Here is a 19,105-nt window from a genome sequence, read left to right as displayed (position 1 = left end):
TGAGTTTGTGAGGCTGTAACTCTTTATGGGAGTAGAAAGCCTCGTCTTTCTCCTGAGGAACGGCTGGTGGTTTTGAACTGCTGACTTTAGAGTCAGCAGCCCAACACGTAACCACTATGCCACCAAGGTTCCCGAAGGAGAGGGCAGTTTCTCTAAAAATAAAAACGTAATAATAAACCGAAAGAAGAGAAAAACAAAAGACACCCCCACCCCTCACCCTTCTGTGCAACCTCTTATGGAAATTTTGACTCTTTAAACTCTGAGGCCACTACATTTTTGATAAAACTTAAAATTAAAAGGGGAGATTTCTGGTGGGAGGGTGTGTGTGTGTGATTCCACACGGAGTAGAGCAGTGAGGAGACAGTCTCAGGAGCCCAGGGGAGCTGGAAGGACCAAAAGTCACCCTGCATTGTGACACGTGGTGCATGCACCCTCCCTCCACTGATACCACAGTCACCAGAAAATGTGGGGCATGGGAGCCAGGGGACTTCGTTTAGGCAAAGACATCAAGCTTGTCCCATCCACTCCTCCTTAGACAATCTCAAAATTTGATCATTTTATCTCAACTTTTTTTTGATGACCTAAAATAGATCTAAACTTTTCCTTTTTCATGTTCTCTACTAGCCTCCTTCTGGCAAAGAACACCATTAAAACTAAGTCTTCTCACCCTAGTGTGAGAAGAAGCGGATGTCCATTATGCCCAGGTTATGAACTTGGAAGTCTTTGGACTTTGGGTTCCAAACATTTGCTTTAGAAATTGCTCAATAACTGATACCTTAAAACTACCATATAGTGATTTTCAAACTCTTTCATAAATCTTTCATAGTTTGTTAGCTTTTTCTGACATCTCTTTGTCCTGCAAACATAGTTTAGCCTTAGTGAATAACTGTCACTGAAATTTTTGTCTTGTGTCCAACCCTCATTATTTTCTTAAGCAGTGCTCAGTCACTTAAGTTTTGAATTGGTATAAGTGAACATTCCATGTATTCTGGTCCAAGAAGTTTTCTTGTGTATGTATATTTTCCTTTTCTCAACAGAATTTTAAATTCTATACCATTGGTTAGATTAGTGATATTATTATAATTACCAAACATCCCGTGGAGGTTATTTATATTATTTCTCAAGAAACTAATTTATTGTGGTGATGGCTGTACAACTCTTAATGACTAAACTAATGAATTGTAGGAAATGTGAATTATCATCCAATAAAACTGTTCAAAAAAAGAAACTGAAAATATTGCCTCTAATGTTGACCTGGGAGATACATAAACCATAAAAAAATGTTGAGCTCGCATTACATCGTAAAGCTGCATATAAGAACAATAGTTCTTATGATGTGGCCCTGCTCACTACAGGAACTGACTACCGAAGTCCTGGGTGCCAGCGCAACATGTGGTGAAGTAACCAGATGGTGCCCAGCTATGAGAAAGAATAGCACCTGGGGTCTTAAATGTTTGTCTTAAAACAAGCAGTCACCTAAGCCAGGTGCGGGTAAAATCCACAAGGAAGAGGCATATTGCCATTGTGATCAAGGGCCTGTTAATAATAAATAATGATAATAAAATCCATAATCAGAGCCAGGCATTGAAATAGAGCTTAAATTCGGAGCAGTATGGTCTCAAAACCCATTTACAGAGCCCCACTTGGATGCAGCCTCCCCGGATGCCCTCAGTACATTGGCCGGGGATGTGAACAGTCTTCCCCTCAGACTGAGCGCTCACTGCAAAGTGAGTCACTGCAGACACAGCTCAGCTAAAATGTAACATCTTACCGTTTGGTTTCCTTCTTGACCCCTGTGCTACTTTTCATCATTTTCTGCTTTCTTTTGGATTAAAGGTTTTTTGTGTTCTATGTTGCTGAGGCAATTTTGGGATAAGATTTCTTTATACGAAATCCAGGGCGGGTAAATCAAGAAGAGACAGTCACATTAATAGTTTCTTAGGATTTTGGCAAGAGAGGCTGGAAGGAAAAAGGAAGCTAATAATAACAGAGGCAAGAATGAAAAAATGTGCTGAAGATTACACAACTTTTTACTTCATATAAACCACAGAACTGTATGAAATACGAATTATCTGGCAATAAAACCATTTTAAAAAATAAGTTTTCTGGCATTCCATGGAAAAGGGATAAAAAGGAGTCCATTTATTGATAGGCAGAGGAAGCAAGTTATGTCTTGTCTCCTGCTGTCTTGGTCCTAATTCCATCCCACCGGAGTCAAGGGGAGCATTAGTCCCCTAAAGCTAGTTAGCCATTGCCCTTTCCCCAGCGCTAGAGCCATGGAGGTCTCCTTGGCACAAACCACCACACCTTGGCATCGCTTGTTTCTCCACCAGCCACAGCGGAGGGGAAGTGTCGGAAGGCAACTGCCTTGGCCTCCTCTGCTCATTCTTGCCTCTTGGGACTTCCAACTTACCTAATTCCTTTGTTTTTAGGCCTTTCCTCAACTTCTGGGACCATCAATAGCCTTGCTTGGCATCGACCATGGCCGCATGACATGCTACCCCCATTGGAATTCATTGAGAATTTCACTTATTAACTTCCATTTCCACAGGAGAAAGTCATTCTATTTACCAGGAAAGCCTAATTTTTAGCAGCTGTTTATCACTCCCCCTTCCCAATCCCGTTTCTTTCCCCAATCTGGTCAAATATTTAGAAAAAGCATCATTAGAGCCTAGCTATAATAAATCAAAATGTTTTAAATAATCAAGGATAAATTGCGCACAAAATATATTACATAGGTTAATTCAAAGAATATGATTTCTTTCAGACAGAGAATTTAATTTGCCACTTACGGTGAAAAATTGACTGCATTGTAAACACGCTTTATCATACTTCATAAATATCCCTTGTTACCACATGGCAAACATTAGAAACTTTTGGTAGTGTCCACTTTCTTAGTGCCTATTTTCCTGGTTTTCGTTGCAATTGCCGGTATCATAACTACAGCGATCACTAATACTTGCACCACCGCCAGACCAATGGTAACAATAACAAAGGCCCCAGCTCATTACATCAAGTACTGTCCTTAGTCATCTGTTGCTAACAGTAAGCCATTTAACATTTCAACAACCATGGGATATAGGCTTATTAATTAATTAATCCTAGTATTTATTCATTTAACCATTTCAACAACTCAAGATATTTATTTACCCATTTCATGATAAGGAAAATAATGTGCCAAGATGTTAATTAAAAGACTGCCCAAAACACTAAGTAAATTAAGTAGGCAATGGAGCCAGGAGGATGGGAGCCCTGGTGGTGCAGTGATTACATGTTGGGCTGCGACCGCAAGCTCCACAGTTCGAAACCACCAGCTGCTGCTCAGGAGAGCGTTGGGGTTTTCCATTCCCATATACAGTTACAGTCTCAGACATTCGCAGGGGCAGTTTTACCTTGTTCCTACAGGATCGCTATGAGTCAACATCAACTGGATGGCAGTGAGGGGGGTTGTTTCGTTGGGGTTTTTTTGGAACTGGGAAGGAAAGGCACAAAAGTGAGGCAGTGAAGCTACTAGCCACCCACCATACTGCCTCCGTTGTCTTCTATACCAACTAGGATGATGCTTTGTGAGAAGCGGAGGTTCCACAGCTGGAATACTGGACTTCACACCAGCAGATGTTTAATTCATGCGGACTGTCGTCTAAAACCAAACTCACTGCCATCGGGGCAATTTTGAGTCACAGGGACCCTATGCTCCTGTGGGTTTCCAAGGCTGTGAATCTTAGCAGGAGGAGTCAGCCTAACCTTCCTAGTGAAGATTATCTGGGGAGCTTGAACCACTGACCTTGGGATTAGTAGCACAATGTGTAATGAGCTATGCCACCAGAGCTCCTTAAGAAAGATTACAAGCTTGAATTATTATATGAATCTCTGTGGGTTACAATGAGCCCTGGTGATGTAGTGGGTATGCACTAGCTGCAATCGTATGCTCGGCAGTTCAACACCAGCAGCAACTCCGGGGGGACAACGGGGCTTTCCACTCCTGTACAGTCTCAGAAACCCACAGGGGGCCCCTATGAGTCTGTAGAGACTCGATGTCAGTGAGTTGAGTTTTTTGAGTGGGGTGAAAATATTGCTTAGAATTATTATCAATGCAATATAAATAGGATTATGAAGTGGAGGTCCAAAAGCCACAAAAAATGTCGACATGTCTGCATTTTAGTAACAATAAAGGGTAAATTAAGAACTAGAGAGCCAAATGCATTGAGAAAAACTGGAGATAGTCTGGCTACTAATTTGATCCTCAGTGTGATAAACTAATTTGAGTCACTGTTGCTTTTTCTTAGGGAGTACCGAAAACGTATTTCCAACAGAAAGGCTTCCTAAGGATGGCACGAGTGAAAAATTTGGAAATGCTTACTTAAAATAATTCAAAAGTGCAATCATTCATACTGCTATGACCATTTAAAGGTTTGTTTGTTAGTTATACTTCAGTAACTTGAGTCATAAGTGCTTTTATTAAATCACAGTGAAATGAAATGAAATCAAAACATCCAATGATATAAGCTAGAAAATGCTAGAGGAGAGGTTTCATTGGAAACTCCACTAGAATATCTTCAGTAGAGACTTTGTATGACTCATCGCGCCAAAAGCCTTCAACCAAAAAAAAGGGGGGTGGGGAATACACACACACAGGCTTATCCTTCCCCACCCCCACTCCCCTTTAAGAGACGGACACTCAGTAGACGAGTCAATCAGTGAGGACGACACAAAAGAAGAGGTGAAGACAACTGGCTTCATACAAAAACAAATTAACTCACAGTGACCCTACTGGACAGGCTAGAGACTAACTGCTCACGGCAGCAGAAAGCCCCCCTTTCTCCCGAACTGGCTTCATAGTAACCATTTAAATGTCCAGCTTCTTGGACAGAAAATAATTTAGACATGATCTAGAACATAAAAAAAAAAAAAGGCATGAGGGCACTACAGTTTGGGGGTAGGGTTCTTATCAGCAATAATAGCCCACGGAGGGAACTCACAAAGGCCTGCACGGTTCCCTGCACAACAAGAAAAAACAAATTCACATGGGTGGCCACCAAGTTGATTGTGACTCCTGGCGACACCATGTGTTTCAGAGTAAAACGGCTCCTGAGGGTTTGCTTGTTTGCGATCTTGCCTCCGCAGTGTGACTGGGTGGGTATGACATGCCAACCATTGGGTCAGTAGTTGAACACACACCCTTTGAGCCACCCCAGCGATGTGTCCGTTCCCTAGGGTGCTGGTTGGCTCCTGGGCCTGACACTGGTAGGAGAGGTCGGCAAGGAAGGGCAGGAAAGTAGATGCGTGGCTTTCAGAATGAGAGAAAGCACATGGGAACTTGAGAGGTCTCAGGCTCGAATGACTCATTGTCCTGGTGAGAAGGCAATCACACTTTCCCAGGAGTGCACAGCTGCTGACAGACAGCTGCAGGTCAGGCAGCGCCACCCCCTCCCCGCAGCCACCCACAGGGCCAATCTCGCCACTATATTGCCTCCCCTGTTCAATAAAGTGTTTTGGTGTACGTCATAACAGTGAAATAGACACTTTTGCAAAAATAATAATGAGTACGCTTCAATATCTTCAGTGCATATCTGTCTTAATGCAGAATAAAGTAGTGGGCAAAGATGTAATATTGAAGACAATTTAAAGTCCCATGATTACCTTGTATTTTATGTTTACACATAGTATTTGCTCTAAAAGATCAGAGTACAATATTCAAGATACTGCTACAAAGAAAACTCTCTCTCTTCCCCCCCAAAAAGAAAACCTCACCAGCACCCAGTCAATATCGACCCACAGCAACCCTATAGAACAGGGTAGAACTGCCCTTGTGGGTTTCTAAGACTCTAATTCTTTATGGGGGTACAAAGCCTTGTCTTTCTCCATTGGACCCACTGGTGGTTTAGATACTCCTACCCCACTATGCCACCAGGCTCTGAAGGAGCAAACCTAAAGACCCAGTTCAGCAGGCAGGGAAGGATGGGAAAGAAGTAAACGGAAAAGGAAACACAAGGAGAGGTAGGATAACTAATGTTCTAATGTTACATGCCAGAGATCCCAGTCAAGGTCATGAGATACAATGTATATTAATTGAATAGAAAACCGATCTGCTCAGTAAACCTTCTCCAGTTCACAATAAAAAGTTAAACACATACATAAAAAACAGGCTTGTCTGAAATTTAAAACATCTTAGAGAAGGATGTGCTGCAGAGAAAACTCAGGTCCTAAATACTGACCATGGATGGATAGTATTCTCCTGCCTAATCTTTTTTGCCTGCATCCCTCAAATCTTGAGGAAATAAACTAAGCCCCTCCGCCCCCCCCCCCCCTCTCACACACACACACACACACACACACACTCACTGTCACTGAGATGATCACAAATCAGAGTCCCTACAGGGCAGGGTACAACAGCCCCTGTGAGTTTCCCAGACTGTAACTTACTCTTTAAGGGAGTAGAAAGCCCAGTTTTTCTCCCTCGGAGCAGCTGGTGATTTTGAACTGCTGGCCGTGCAGTTACTAGCCCAATGAATAACCACTCCACCACCAAGGCTCCCGAACGAAATACTAGATAAGTATACTGTTTCATGGGACTGGGATACAGAAAATTAAACGTTTAATTTTAAAAGCATCCGAAAAACGTGGTGCTAGGAAATACTATCATGAGAAAGCTAACCTGACGTTTTAATAAGTCAATGTCTGCCCTTTACCTTCTCACACAAAATGCCACAGAAGATCAGCATCAAGCAAGCTGGAAATGTAGGCATCTGTTTCTAACACCCATTACGTTCACTGCTACGTCCTTTATACTGCGGGACTGTGTCTGCACAACGATTTATTAGAAGAAGGAAACGACGCTTGTACTCGTGGGACCCTCATGAGAAATCAGTATCAAGTGCGTACTCTGCCACCTGAAGATGAGAATCTTCAGTGAAGTGGAGAACCCGCAGTCACTCGCAAATTCTGTTTTCGCTATTCTTTACATGGTACAGAGGAGCCTTGGTGACTCAGTGGGTTATGTGTTGGGCTACAAACCACACGTCAGTAGTTCAAAGCCACCAGCTGCTCTGTGGGGAAAAGATGAGTCTCTCTGCTCCCTCTGGAAACCCCACCCCCACCCCCACCCCCCTCAGGCAGTTCTACTCTGTCACACAGGATAGATGTGATTCAAAGACTTGATGGCACCAAGTTTGTTTTAATTTTATGTAGTGTTATAGAAAGCAGCAACGTTTCCCTCAGTAAACTCCTTCAGCACAGTGCTTCTCCACTTCCTAATGCCACAACCTTTAAATACAGTTCCTCATAAAATTATTTTTGTTGCTACTTCATAACTGTAATTTTGCTACTGTTATGAATCGGGCGACCCCTGTGAAAGGGGTCATGACATGATGCTCAGCACCCTCCACTGAACGGTATGAAACACACTGTAGGCACAATGAACATCCTTTCTCGTTTTCCACAATGTTGTCATAGCATCACATTTTGGTATTAGCTGTGACGTTGGGGCATTTTTTTTTTGTTTCATTCTCTGGACCCTGCATTTTGGCTCATCTCTGCCGACACTCAGATATAGGACTGCACAGCACCCACCAGTACTTGAGACATTTTCTCACAGTTTCATGAGTTTCTGTGGAACACTGCAGCAAATCACAGAACCCAGGGCCATGTGGGGTAATTGAGAATAGCACCTTGGGGTTGAGCATTTGGGACATCTTGATCCTCCGACTTCTTGGGAATAGCCTGGTCTTCCTTCTCCTAAAAGAAAATGTTCCACAGTATGGGTAAGCACCAGGAGCCCTGGTAGCATAGGCAGTTATACACTGGGTGACTAATTACAAAGTCAGTGATTCAAACCCACCAACTGCACCACAGGATAAAGATGAGGGTTTCTCCTCTGGTGAAGACTTATGTAACTCATAGGGGCCACTCTACTCTGTCCTATGGGGTTGCTAAGACTTAGAATCAGCTCATTGGCAATTAAGCTGTCTTGTTTTCATGGATATGCATTGGCAACAGTTTGAATGCAAAACAATAGCATCAATTCACCTGGAATCCTGAGCCAACCCAGGAAACAGGTGCTCATTGGTAATGGACACAGAACACATGCTAAGGACCAGAACAGCTCCGAGGTGCACAGAGCAAGGACAGGACACCGTACCAACCCCAGCCATCAACCCCTCAACTCTGCAGTGAATGTGTACAGGCAGGTAATGAAATAAATGAAAGAGACACAGGAGCAAAACAAGCACCCCTGAGCAGTGCCAACTACCTTCTAAACGCTGGACTTACCCCAGTTCAGGGAAATGCAGGCGGGCCTGAGACCTCAGGGGCAGACAGATGTAGAACCTCCCCTACACGGTGGAGGAGTGGTACCCAAGGACAGCCCATCGCTGCCATGGGTAAAAGAAAAGGGGTAGCAAGAAGGAAGGGAGGGAGGGTGGAAGGAAAAGAAGAGTGGGAAGGAAAAGCCAGAGGGCACACTGAGCATCCAAGAGGCTCACCAGTTAGGTAACATACATGAAATGCACACAACAGAGGGTCACTTCTTTCCCTCCTGTTTGTTGGTGTGTGTCAGGTGTGTGTGTGTGTGTGTGTTTTCTGTTTTTTGTGATTTTGTTTTTTAAGGCTTGGCTCTCACAGCTCACCTGTCATTCTATCTCCGGTAAAGATTAATAACATTGCATATGGAATGTTAGGAATAAGCTATTTCGCTTACATGGCTCTGATGTGAAATTATGCAGCAAGTCCCTCTGCGTGTAAAAGCAACCTAATTCCATGTGAAAAGTTCCCAACACAGAGAAGTGAAACTTAGGAACTCGCTAGAGTCGGCTCTGCAAACAGGTTCAGAAAAATCATCGGTGGTGATGGAAACCGTGTTCCCGAACTCTAGCACCAACCTAGAGATGGTGAGGTCGAAGGGACAGCAAACCCTAGCTCGTCCAGAATCTTCTCCACCAAAGAGCTGAGATGCAGACTTTGCTGCTTTCAGTCCACATTCACCAGAGAAGTAGAAAGATACTCAAGAGTCACACCTGCCTTTCTTTCTTTTCACTCGGAGGCTGGGAGAGGGTGCACTTCATTTCAGTCCAACAGTCAATCTGCAGAAAGCCCCTCATGCCCTCCCCCTGCTGCAGCCTGTCTCTCCGCAGGCCTGGTAAACGGAGGAGGGAAAACCTAGTTAGGATTCATGTTAGGGCAAGAAATCTGAAATGACACATCGGATGGGTCCAAAAACAGGGCACGAAACTGGGTATTGGCTTGAAGATCAAAGAAAGTTGTGGCTCTTTGCATAACTAAGACTATGGAATTTTTTTTAATTCCTAGAAGCCATTGTCCAGGAAAACGAGGGTCCAAACAATGATGAACCACCAAGGACACGCTGTTAGACCTGGAGTGACTTTTTACAAACATGGTCCAGGACTGAAGGGTAAGCTTTTTGCTGTTGCTACTGAATGTCCGACTTCTCGAGCTCGCCTGATGCAGTTTGCTTTACATGACCTTCGTGGAGAAGCCAGGGAAAGAGCAGCGTTCACACGTGGGAGTGAAGACGAGGCAGCACAGAAACAGGCGGTGGAAGAAGGAGATGCACAAACAAGACCCAGAGGTGGGCTACTCACCACCTCTAGCTACGCCAAGCCCAGAGACTAGCAAGAATACCGGCACTCCCTCCCCTCGCTGTGGGGAAAGGTCTTGCTAAATCCAATGGGATCCCACAGGAGAGCTGAGCGCATATTTGGAAAGGTCACCCTACCCAAAAGTGAAAAGGATGTTTTCCAATGTACTCCTATTTCCCTGGATCGACACCATCTATGAAACCAGAGTAACAAAATTACATTCATTTTAATTGCTAATTATTGACGGAGGGGAAGTGAGCTGAATCAATGGCCACAAATTCCACCTGAGCAAATGTTTATTGTACTAATTCGCTTTGAATGTGGAGTACGCAAATCCAAAATTTATTTGAGGCAGCAAGAACATAAAATGGTTAGTTGTGCTACACAACAGGGAGCAGGGTAAATAAAAGAGAGGGTCATGGTAGCACAAGGGGAGAGAAGGAAAACCCAGAAAGGCTACAAAGACCGGAGCCCAGAGTGCAAGAGCAGGGGAAGTTCCCCATGAATAAACACACACACATCCACAGCGAAAAAACAAAAACAGAGACAGAGCTAAACAGGCCAGTCACTGAGCTAGGTGTTCATTGGTAAATATCTCCTAGTCTTAGCTTGCTCATCTATCCAATGGAGCCAAAGAACCACCTTTTAATCAATACATGGAAATGTAGCGCATGTGTAAAAATGCACACGTTAGGCCACTTTTAAGAATTAGAAGGAGGAGATGAAGAAAAGACAAGATTCGAATAGTTAACTGTGATCAAGAACTGCTAGGCACATTTGGGATTGCGCCCACTGTCTACATTGCCCAGTGATCTCTCATTCACAGGTTTTAACTTCATGGAGGCTCACTGTGGCCAACTCGTTTTAACAGACAGGGATGAGGTCGTTGATATCATCACATGAGCTAAATCCAAGCTGGGCCAGTCCCTGGATGATCTGCGTTACCCAATATGTCTAACATGAATGAAAATGGCCTTCCAAATTAGGGCCTGAAAGCGCTACAAGATACGACGTTTGAGCAACATTCAATCTCCCTAACAACAGTTCACCTGCATCCTGCTCTTTCTGGGCATGAGGCAAAACACTGGACAAGTTCTATTACTGAGTTTGTTTTACAAATGAGGAAACTCAGGCTGAAATATGTTCCTTAACTTGCACAAGATCCACAGAATAATGGTGGGGGCTAGGTTTCAAAAACAGATGTGGGAATTCCAAAAACATGCTTTTAAGGATTATACTAAATGTCAAGCTCTGTAAGTACCTTCTAAGTATTAGAAAACATTTATATTATTCTCAAGAAAATTGTATTCTTTTATAGTCTCTTCCTAAAATTTTCCCCGTAAAGCAGCAAGCTATGTGCTAGATGGATACAGATAGTGTATGTACATTTGTATGTATGTGCAACAGAAGACAGTTCTGAAAATTCCACAGACTGAATTGCTTATTACACATGAAGTCAAAGAACCTGAGTTCTGAGAGGTCAGCTCAGTCACCTGACATAGCACAGTTCATAGAGCTATGAAGCTACACTCTAGTTTGATGAATAGTATCTGGAAGCTTGTGAGCAGCCACCAAAGACTACAAGGGGGCTTCAAAAGTTTGTGGCAAAAGTGGAAGTAAGATGACAGATTGTTCCAGACACTTTACGAAGTCCCCTTGCACTGGTCTCTTCCCATCTGAAGCCAAGGATTATGAATGCAAGCAGATTCAATTAAACAATTAATGCGCAGGCCTAAAGATGCACGTCAACATCAAAGGCCTCCAACCCGAGTCCAGAAGAACTAGATAGTGGCCAGCTACCAACCGCTCACGCCAGGAACTTGATAGAAAGCCCTAGCTGGATTGAGAGGAAAATGTAGAACTAAACGCGTATTTGTTTTGTTTGTTTTTTTTAAAAAAAAGCAGACTTACTGGACTAGAGAGACTGGAGAAACCCCCAAGACGACCGTCCGCCGTCACTCTGTCTACCCGGAACTGAAGCCACTCCTGGAAGTCGCCTTTCATCCAAATAATAGATTGTCCTGTAACAGAACCAGTAATACTCATGAGAAATATGCTCCATATAACAATCAACTGTGTAAGACCAGGCAGGCAACGTTGGTCCAAAAGTTTAAGGATGAGAAGACAAGGAGGAAACTGACAGGATGGAAACAAGGAAGGTAAGGTGGGAATTAGGGGGTGAGGGACAGGGTGGGGAGTTGCTGACACACAGCAGGGACAGCCTTGTGTATGAGCTGTTGAGTGTAACTGATACATAGTGTAAATTTTCACCTAAAACACAGTAAAATATTCAAAACCGAATAAAAGAACACATGCAGAAGCACTGCCATGTACTCATCCCATGACAGGCAGTAGGGTGGGGGGGGGGGCAGGTGGAAAGGTGAACCACCCAAGAGTTTTAGTTATTTCCATTAAGACTCACACCTTGAATCTGTATTGACCTGCTGACTTCCTGCAACCAATAAAGTGTGACAGAAGTGACATTCTGGGCCAGATTGTGTGTGTGTGTGTGCAAGTTATTTTTTTAAAATCATTTTATTGGGGGCTCATACAACTCTTACCACAATCCATACATCCATCCATTGTGTCAAGCACATTTGTACATTTGTTGCCCTCATCATTCTCAAAACATCTGCTTTCTACTTGAGTTCTTGGTATAACATAACTGCTCCTTAGGTCTCCTGAAAGTTTAAACCTTTAATGCGCTCAGACAGCCTTATCTTTCTCCTATGAAGCAGGTGGTGTGCTTGAATTATAGCAGGCCTACAGGTACCCCACTATGCCACCATGGCTCCGACCTAAACACGAGTAGCTTTCTAATGTGGAACAACCATCACTTCATGTCTGTGAGACCACTTCTCTTGAGAGTCTGCAGGTAAGGAAGATATTCTGCGGTCTCAGTTTCTTCATCTATAAATGGAAATGTCCCCGAATAATGCTCCGTATCAGATGACATGATACAACATCATCCTGCGACATCTCACCCCTTTCCAACAATCCCACGGCTTCTGTGATCTTTTTTTCTTACTGCAACAAGGTAGAGACAGCTGGATAGATACACCATTGGGGTTAGCCAGAAAGAAACCCCCACCCTTCCATGAATCATGCATTACTTCAAATTCACCACACATGCAGAAACCATCATCATGCACTCTCTCTCTCTCTCGAACCTTGACTTTGTAGGACTTCTTGGTGAAAACCAGTCACCAAATAGGAACTGTAAACGTTGTCTTCTTAGCTATTGATTTAAAAACTCAACAAGGCACTCCGACCAGCTTTAGCAGTCTATAACAAGTACTTTGACTTGCCTTTTCTTTTTTTTTTTTTGGCTTTTTGCACAAGGGTTGGCTATTCAGAATGAAAGTACAGCAGACTCCTCCCCAACTGTGGTCCCCCAGCTATTAATGAACAACAGAGCTTCCTGTCTCTGGGTCCCCCCAGCTACAGGGGGCTAAATCCTAGCAGCTTTTGCAGTCCTGCACCCCTACCCAAGCCCCCTCATGCTAAACGCCTCTCTGGTCCCAGGAAGTCTTTATCACAGCAGACATTTCTCAGACAATACCCCTTGGCCTAGAGAAACTAAGACCGTCATGGGGGAAGCTGAAAACAGAGCTAATGTCTGGCACACAAAGCTTGCGATCTCGGTCTCATTATCTCTACTTCTATCTCCATTTCAGCTGATGGACCTGGACCGTTCTAAGTCTCTGAAGAGGCGGAGCTCAGTGGACACTTTCAGGTTGTTTTGGAAGTGGTTAAACAGCTTCTGGTCCACGATTCTACAACCCAGCATTCGTGGATGCTTTCTGTAAGGACCTTGAGGGGCACAGCCTGCCCAGCAGGGCTCACCACCAGAAAATTCCAATTTGAGGTCATACACCCGCACGCAGATCTGTGTTGTTACATATTAACAGGTCTTTTTCTTAAAGGTTTGAAGATGCAACACAGCAGCAGTTTTCACCTCCCACTTTAGGGCTATTCGAAAGTAGTTCACCGTCTAGCCTGCTGTCCACTTTGTTCTCACTGTGCTGATAAACTGTCTCCCACTCCCTTGACTTCACTCCTTACATCCTACAGGATTGTATCCTACAGGGCAGCCTTTGCATTTCTGACCTATTTTCAGGTCTTTTAAAAATTTGTTTTCCCATCTGTCTTGCTCTATAAACAAAAGCTTCCATCCCCAGCTTTTCCTCCATCACCATGCTCCTTACCTACACCCACCTATTTGTTTCAGTATCTTGACAGGGAGACACCTTATAAAGGCTGGGGACCCTCTTGGACCCTCACACGACTATCTGGACCATGACGTAACCCCACATGCTTTTCTGAGCTGTCAGGGCCCCAGTTGGTGAGATGATGATGCTGTCAGTCACCAGGGAAATTTTCTGCATCTGAGAGGCTCTGACTGCGCTTCTCTGTGCGGCACCTCCAGCTGCCTTGGTGCACTGTGTCAGTGGATTAAAATAGCACCGGCTGGATGACTTCACTGGTTCTCACAAACAGGCCAGTTGGCATAACTGCTACAGCCTCCTGCCAAGGAGAAAACTATTTTTTTTGTGGGGGGTGTTTCTACTCACCCCTAAGGGGAATAATTTATTTCATTCTGACACTGGTGGGGGTGGGGGTGGCTCCTTTTCTGAATGCAAGATGCTTCAAAATATTTGAACCTACAACCAGAATCTGGACTCTTGTGTTCTTATTTCCTTGTGTTAAACTTCAAGGGCATGAAAACAGCTATGGAAATTCAGCATAAATCGAATATTCTTCCTTCCTTCCAGTTTGGGCCAATTAGGACCTTGAAGAGTTTTACTGATAACGGGTACTCTACACAATCCTGTAAAGGCATCTTTCTCTTGTTTGTCTTTGTGCACAAGTAAAGACAGCAGCATAAGGGGTCCGGGTAAGAATTCATTTATCTCAGCACCTAAACACCTAGAGAGGACATTGTAAGAGCATTTTCATGTATGCAGCAAGCTTTAGTGGTTAATTGTGAATGACTTTTGAAATTTAAAAAATGCCTAAGGTATTCGTACAATACAAATGGTGCTCCTCTACATGAAATAACTGCATTTATTTCAGTCTTCAAATGCTTCCCTCAGAGTTTTTCACCACCTTTCATAGTTAACACAGGCTAGCTAGTGAGAGAGGACTGTACTAGAAAGATGCGACTGGGGGGGTGGGGGTGTTCTATTGTAACTCAGTGCTACATCTGCACTACACTTTGATTCAAGAGACCATTTAGATTAACTGCTTCAGTGACCTATGGACACAAGATAGATGCACAGGTAAAAAAAAGCTCCCGTATGATTCGACAGACACAGACAGAGCTTAATTAAATAATCTGGTTCACTGATTTAAGAGGCCTCCTTTAAAAGGGGTGCAGTCACTGGCCCCAACTGAGGGGGGGGGTCACAAACACTACTCTTACCACCCTGACAATCGGCATCTGAAATGCCCTGCCATTTTGTAATCAGTTGTGGGAGACCGCCTCTTTCTACCAATCCCAGCTAAAATAGAAGAAAAGACTCTTGGGGGGGGCCATAAATCACTAACATGGATATTTTACCGAGACTTCTTTAACTACACAGTCATTTGTTCTTACCATGCAATCATTTACCGTACGCACGACTAGCCAAGTGTCCGCTAAGAATGGAGACCGTGGCAGGTACTCTGAACGCACTCCCTACAGCGCTGAAAGTGACACTAGCATCGCTCACAAGGGTTTTATGCGCTCAGTCGGTTTCCGTTGCGTGTCATTTAGCCGAGTAGCCTTAACAAGTTGAGACGTGGATTACCACAATATTTTCTCATTATTGTAACCCAATGATTTAGAAAATTTGGTTCTGAAGGTACCTCTCCAAGTTGAATGGCCTCATCCTAAAAATCATAGGTGTTTCTGGTATCATTCAGGAGGATGTTCATGAAATTAATCGTTACCATTTGTCTGTACTGCACTGGGTAATAAACAAAGATACCAAGGAGATTTTGAATGCTGAAAGGTCACTTATAATCTCTGTCCCAGAAGAATTCACACAGTGATCGAAGGGGGAGTAGTTTGTGAATCATGAAGGATGTAAGTTAAGATCTTGTAAAAATTTCACACTTTACTAATGTGCAAAATGACACAGGTATGAAGTGGTCATCTTGGAGTCAATATTAAGTGTCATTTACCTGTTTAGTCCATTGTATTTTTACTCTGCGTCTGATCCATGCACACATGCATACACATATACCTATGCCAGTTTGTGTCCAAGTCACACACAGACACATATGAACACATGTGCATCAACCTGTCTGCCCGATTCATATACAGGCATTATACCACCTACCTGTGATTCCTGCACATGGACAAACAACATGTTATCTGTTTCTGATCCACACACACATTTTCCACTACTTTGTCTAGCTCACACACAGACATTTACATGCATACATACTACACATTATTTTCTGAGATATTCTTATACACACCCACATAGTTTACTACTGTACATCTATCTGGCTTACATGTAAAACACACTACTCTGACTCTGGTAGATATTGTGCATTTTTTGTTTTTAATTTTTTAGTTGAACTTGTTTCTCATGAAAAGCTCCAAGTCCATTTCCGCTTTATTTTTCCTTTTTTAAAGTCACTACTTAGTTATGAGGGATAAGGAAGCATCTGGATGGATTTATTTTTTTAAAGAAACATACTATATATATTTACATGGCCCATCTCAAGAAATGAACTCAACAAGATCCTATTAAACTCTCCGTATATGTGGTTCTCTTTCCTATATGTACATACATACTGACATAAAGATACACTTACACAGTGAAATTCAAAAGAGCATTTCATGTTCATGTCTGAAATAGGCCTTTTAAAATGAGAACAATGTGAATCACTATACATGCAACCATTTCAAATTCCTAATACGCCTTAAAAAAAAAAAACACCTTATCATCCAGTTGATTCTGGCTCACAGCAAGGCCATACAGGTTTCTGAGACTGCAATCTTCGTAGGAGTAGACAGCCTCATCTTTCTCCCGCTCTCGTTTGCTGCTATAGGAATCTACAAGGACTTGACAAGAGACACAGCTAGGTGTGCTGATGAAGAAGCCCTCAGGATGGAGTGGATTACACTTTGTGTTGCTAACTAGCAAGGTAGGCCGTTCAATCGCCCCAGCCATTCTGTGGAAGATGAGGCATTCTATTCCTGTAAAGACTTACCGCCGAAGAAACCCAAAGGAGCAGTTCTACTCCGTCTAAAGCGTTGCTATTAAGACAGAATTGACTCAATGGCCAGGAACTGAGTCCACGGTTGGAACATTGAGACACTGAGACATCCATTTGTAGAAGGGCTTGCTAGTAGTCTACTGTAGAATCTTTTCTAGATGGAGTAGAATGGAATCGGGTGGGAACATGCCCAGACACCTGGGGTAGGGGACAAATTCCTACAAATGTCGGTGGGCTATGTGAGACACGCATAAGGAGAATGCCTTGGAACCCCCCGTGACAAAGTGAGCCACTCGGGCATCCTCTCCTCTGTTTGAAGGCTAATGGTCTACAGAGCTTTATAAACCATCGCTTAGTGGTGGTTATCGCTGCACCATTTCCAACTCACCATGCCCCATCTATGCAGGGTGGAACGGATCCCTAGGATTTTCAAAGTTGTGGCCTTTCAGAAGCAGATCATCAGCCCTGTTTTCTGAGGTGTCTTTGGATGGGTTTGAACTACCAATCTTCCAGCCAGTAGCCAAATGCCTAAATACTTGTGTCATCCAGGGACTCTGCTGAACAATCAAGCTCTCAAACTGGACTCATAGTGGTCAAAATTAACAATGATGAGACCTTATTGTATAAAGAAAGGATATGATCAAACAGAGACTGAATGGGACAGAAGAGATTCTTCAGGATAAATAGAATTGTCCAGATGTACATATAAAATGGCCCCTGAGGACAGACAGAGAAACAGACTGATTCATATTTTGAAGGAGGCTTGATGCCCTATTAAGAGCAGATAGGTGTACAAACAGGAAATGTGGTTTGTAGGGTTCTAGTCACGGCCACAGATCAGCAAGGCTCATGGACCTATAGGCGATAATGAACCAATGAGAACACGGGAGGAAAAGGTCCATGCTGCTGCCGGTGTGTTCCAGGCTGCACTGCAACATTCCCAGACAGCCCATGGGAGCAGCTGGGGAATGCTTTTCAAGAGTGACATGCTTAGCCTATTTGCGCCATGATCACCCTCGAGCAGACCTTCTTCACAAATCAATCATTTCCTTTGTCAATAGCTGTGGTGGTGGTGGGTGGCTGTGAGTGGATTCTGACTCCTACTGAGCCCATGTGACAAAGCACAGCGGCCCACAGGGTCTTCTAGGCTGTAATCTTTGTCCCAGGGAGCCACTTGAGTTCAAACCAGCCTTCTGGTTAACAGTTGTGCACCCGAACTATTGTGGCACCAAGCCTCTCATTAATAGATATTTCCAGCAGTCATGCATGTACACACACAGACACTATATGGAAATCATCGATACATTCAAACAAAGAGGTGCTACTTTTATGCTCCTTTTGGATAGTAGTCTCATCGCTTTAACTAAGAGAGTGGGGTGGGGGGTGCCAAGAATAATGGTAGCGTGGTATCTGAGTGAATGCATTTCTCACACTCGAGTGTGAGGCACAGGAGTCCTAGTGGCTCCACAGGAAGACAAGGGAGACTGTCTCGTCCTGTAGAGACTTACGTTTTGGGAATCCTAAGGGGCAGACAGGGTTCCTATGGGCTGGAATCCGCTCCAGGGCAGTAGGGGTGTTAGGCAGGAAAACCGCACTTGCCCTTTGAGAATCAAGACAGCTACCACTGGAAAAGGAGTGCGGGCAAACCAGACAGCACCGCCCCCTGCCTGGCCTCGGAACAAGACTGCAGAAGTCACTCACCCACTCTTCCTCACGGGTGTTACTCTCTAGAGAAAGCGCACCTCTTTAAGAAAATAACCCACAGGCACTTTGCAGACTATTTCAAAGGCCTAATCAATCCATGGCCCTAGATGAGTGTCTGCCTAGGATAAAAGAGACCGAGTGAGGTTTGGACAGGGGAGGGAGGGGGGCAGGGGCAGAAATGACTGACCGGCAGAGGGGAAGCTTCTGAAAACTGGAATGAGCTCCCTACGAAGGAAGCCAGGGAAACCCTCTACGTTCAGCAGGTCAAACACACATCATGAGGCCTGTCAAGAACACCTGAGAGACACCTGGCAAGCTGCTCCAAGAGCAAATAAAACTCTTGGAAATAAAATAAGCGCTGGGTGCAAAGCATACTGTTAAGAGGAAGAAGTGAGATAGCACGTGAAATACCGACCAACTAGCCCCTGGTCTTTATGTTCTGGAGTGAACTGTGTCCACCACTGTGTGGGAATCCCGACCCCTCTAACCTGAGAAACCTGGATGGTGCAAAACGTCTATGACTGCCACTAACCTAAAGGTTGTTGGTTCAAATCCATCCTGGAGCACTGGAGAACTGATTCAATAAAGATGAC

At 43.9% G+C, this 19,105-nt stretch overlaps 1 protein-coding gene across 2 annotated transcripts in view; it reads right to left on the bottom strand.

Annotated features, from left to right (window-relative positions):
* The window catches only part of KLF12 (Kruppel like factor 12), a 728,313-nt gene that overhangs the window by 415,020 nt on the left and 294,188 nt on the right, over positions 1-19,105 (bottom strand). For both annotated transcript variants that reach the window (XM_045287155.1, XM_045287156.1), the window contains exon 2: positions 11,505-11,614. The gene's annotated coding sequence lies outside the window, so the exon portion shown is untranslated. The remainder of the gene's footprint in view (positions 1-11,504; positions 11,615-19,105) is intronic.

This window comes from Echinops telfairi, unplaced genomic scaffold (genome assembly GCF_000313985.2).
Source record: "Echinops telfairi isolate 266 unplaced genomic scaffold, ASM31398v2 ScPeMD7_11;HRSCAF=52, whole genome shotgun sequence".
NCBI lineage: Eukaryota > Metazoa > Chordata > Mammalia > Afrosoricida > Tenrecidae > Echinops > Echinops telfairi.
Note: the sequence above shows the minus strand (reverse complement) of the source record. Positions and strands in the feature narration are given on the sequence as shown.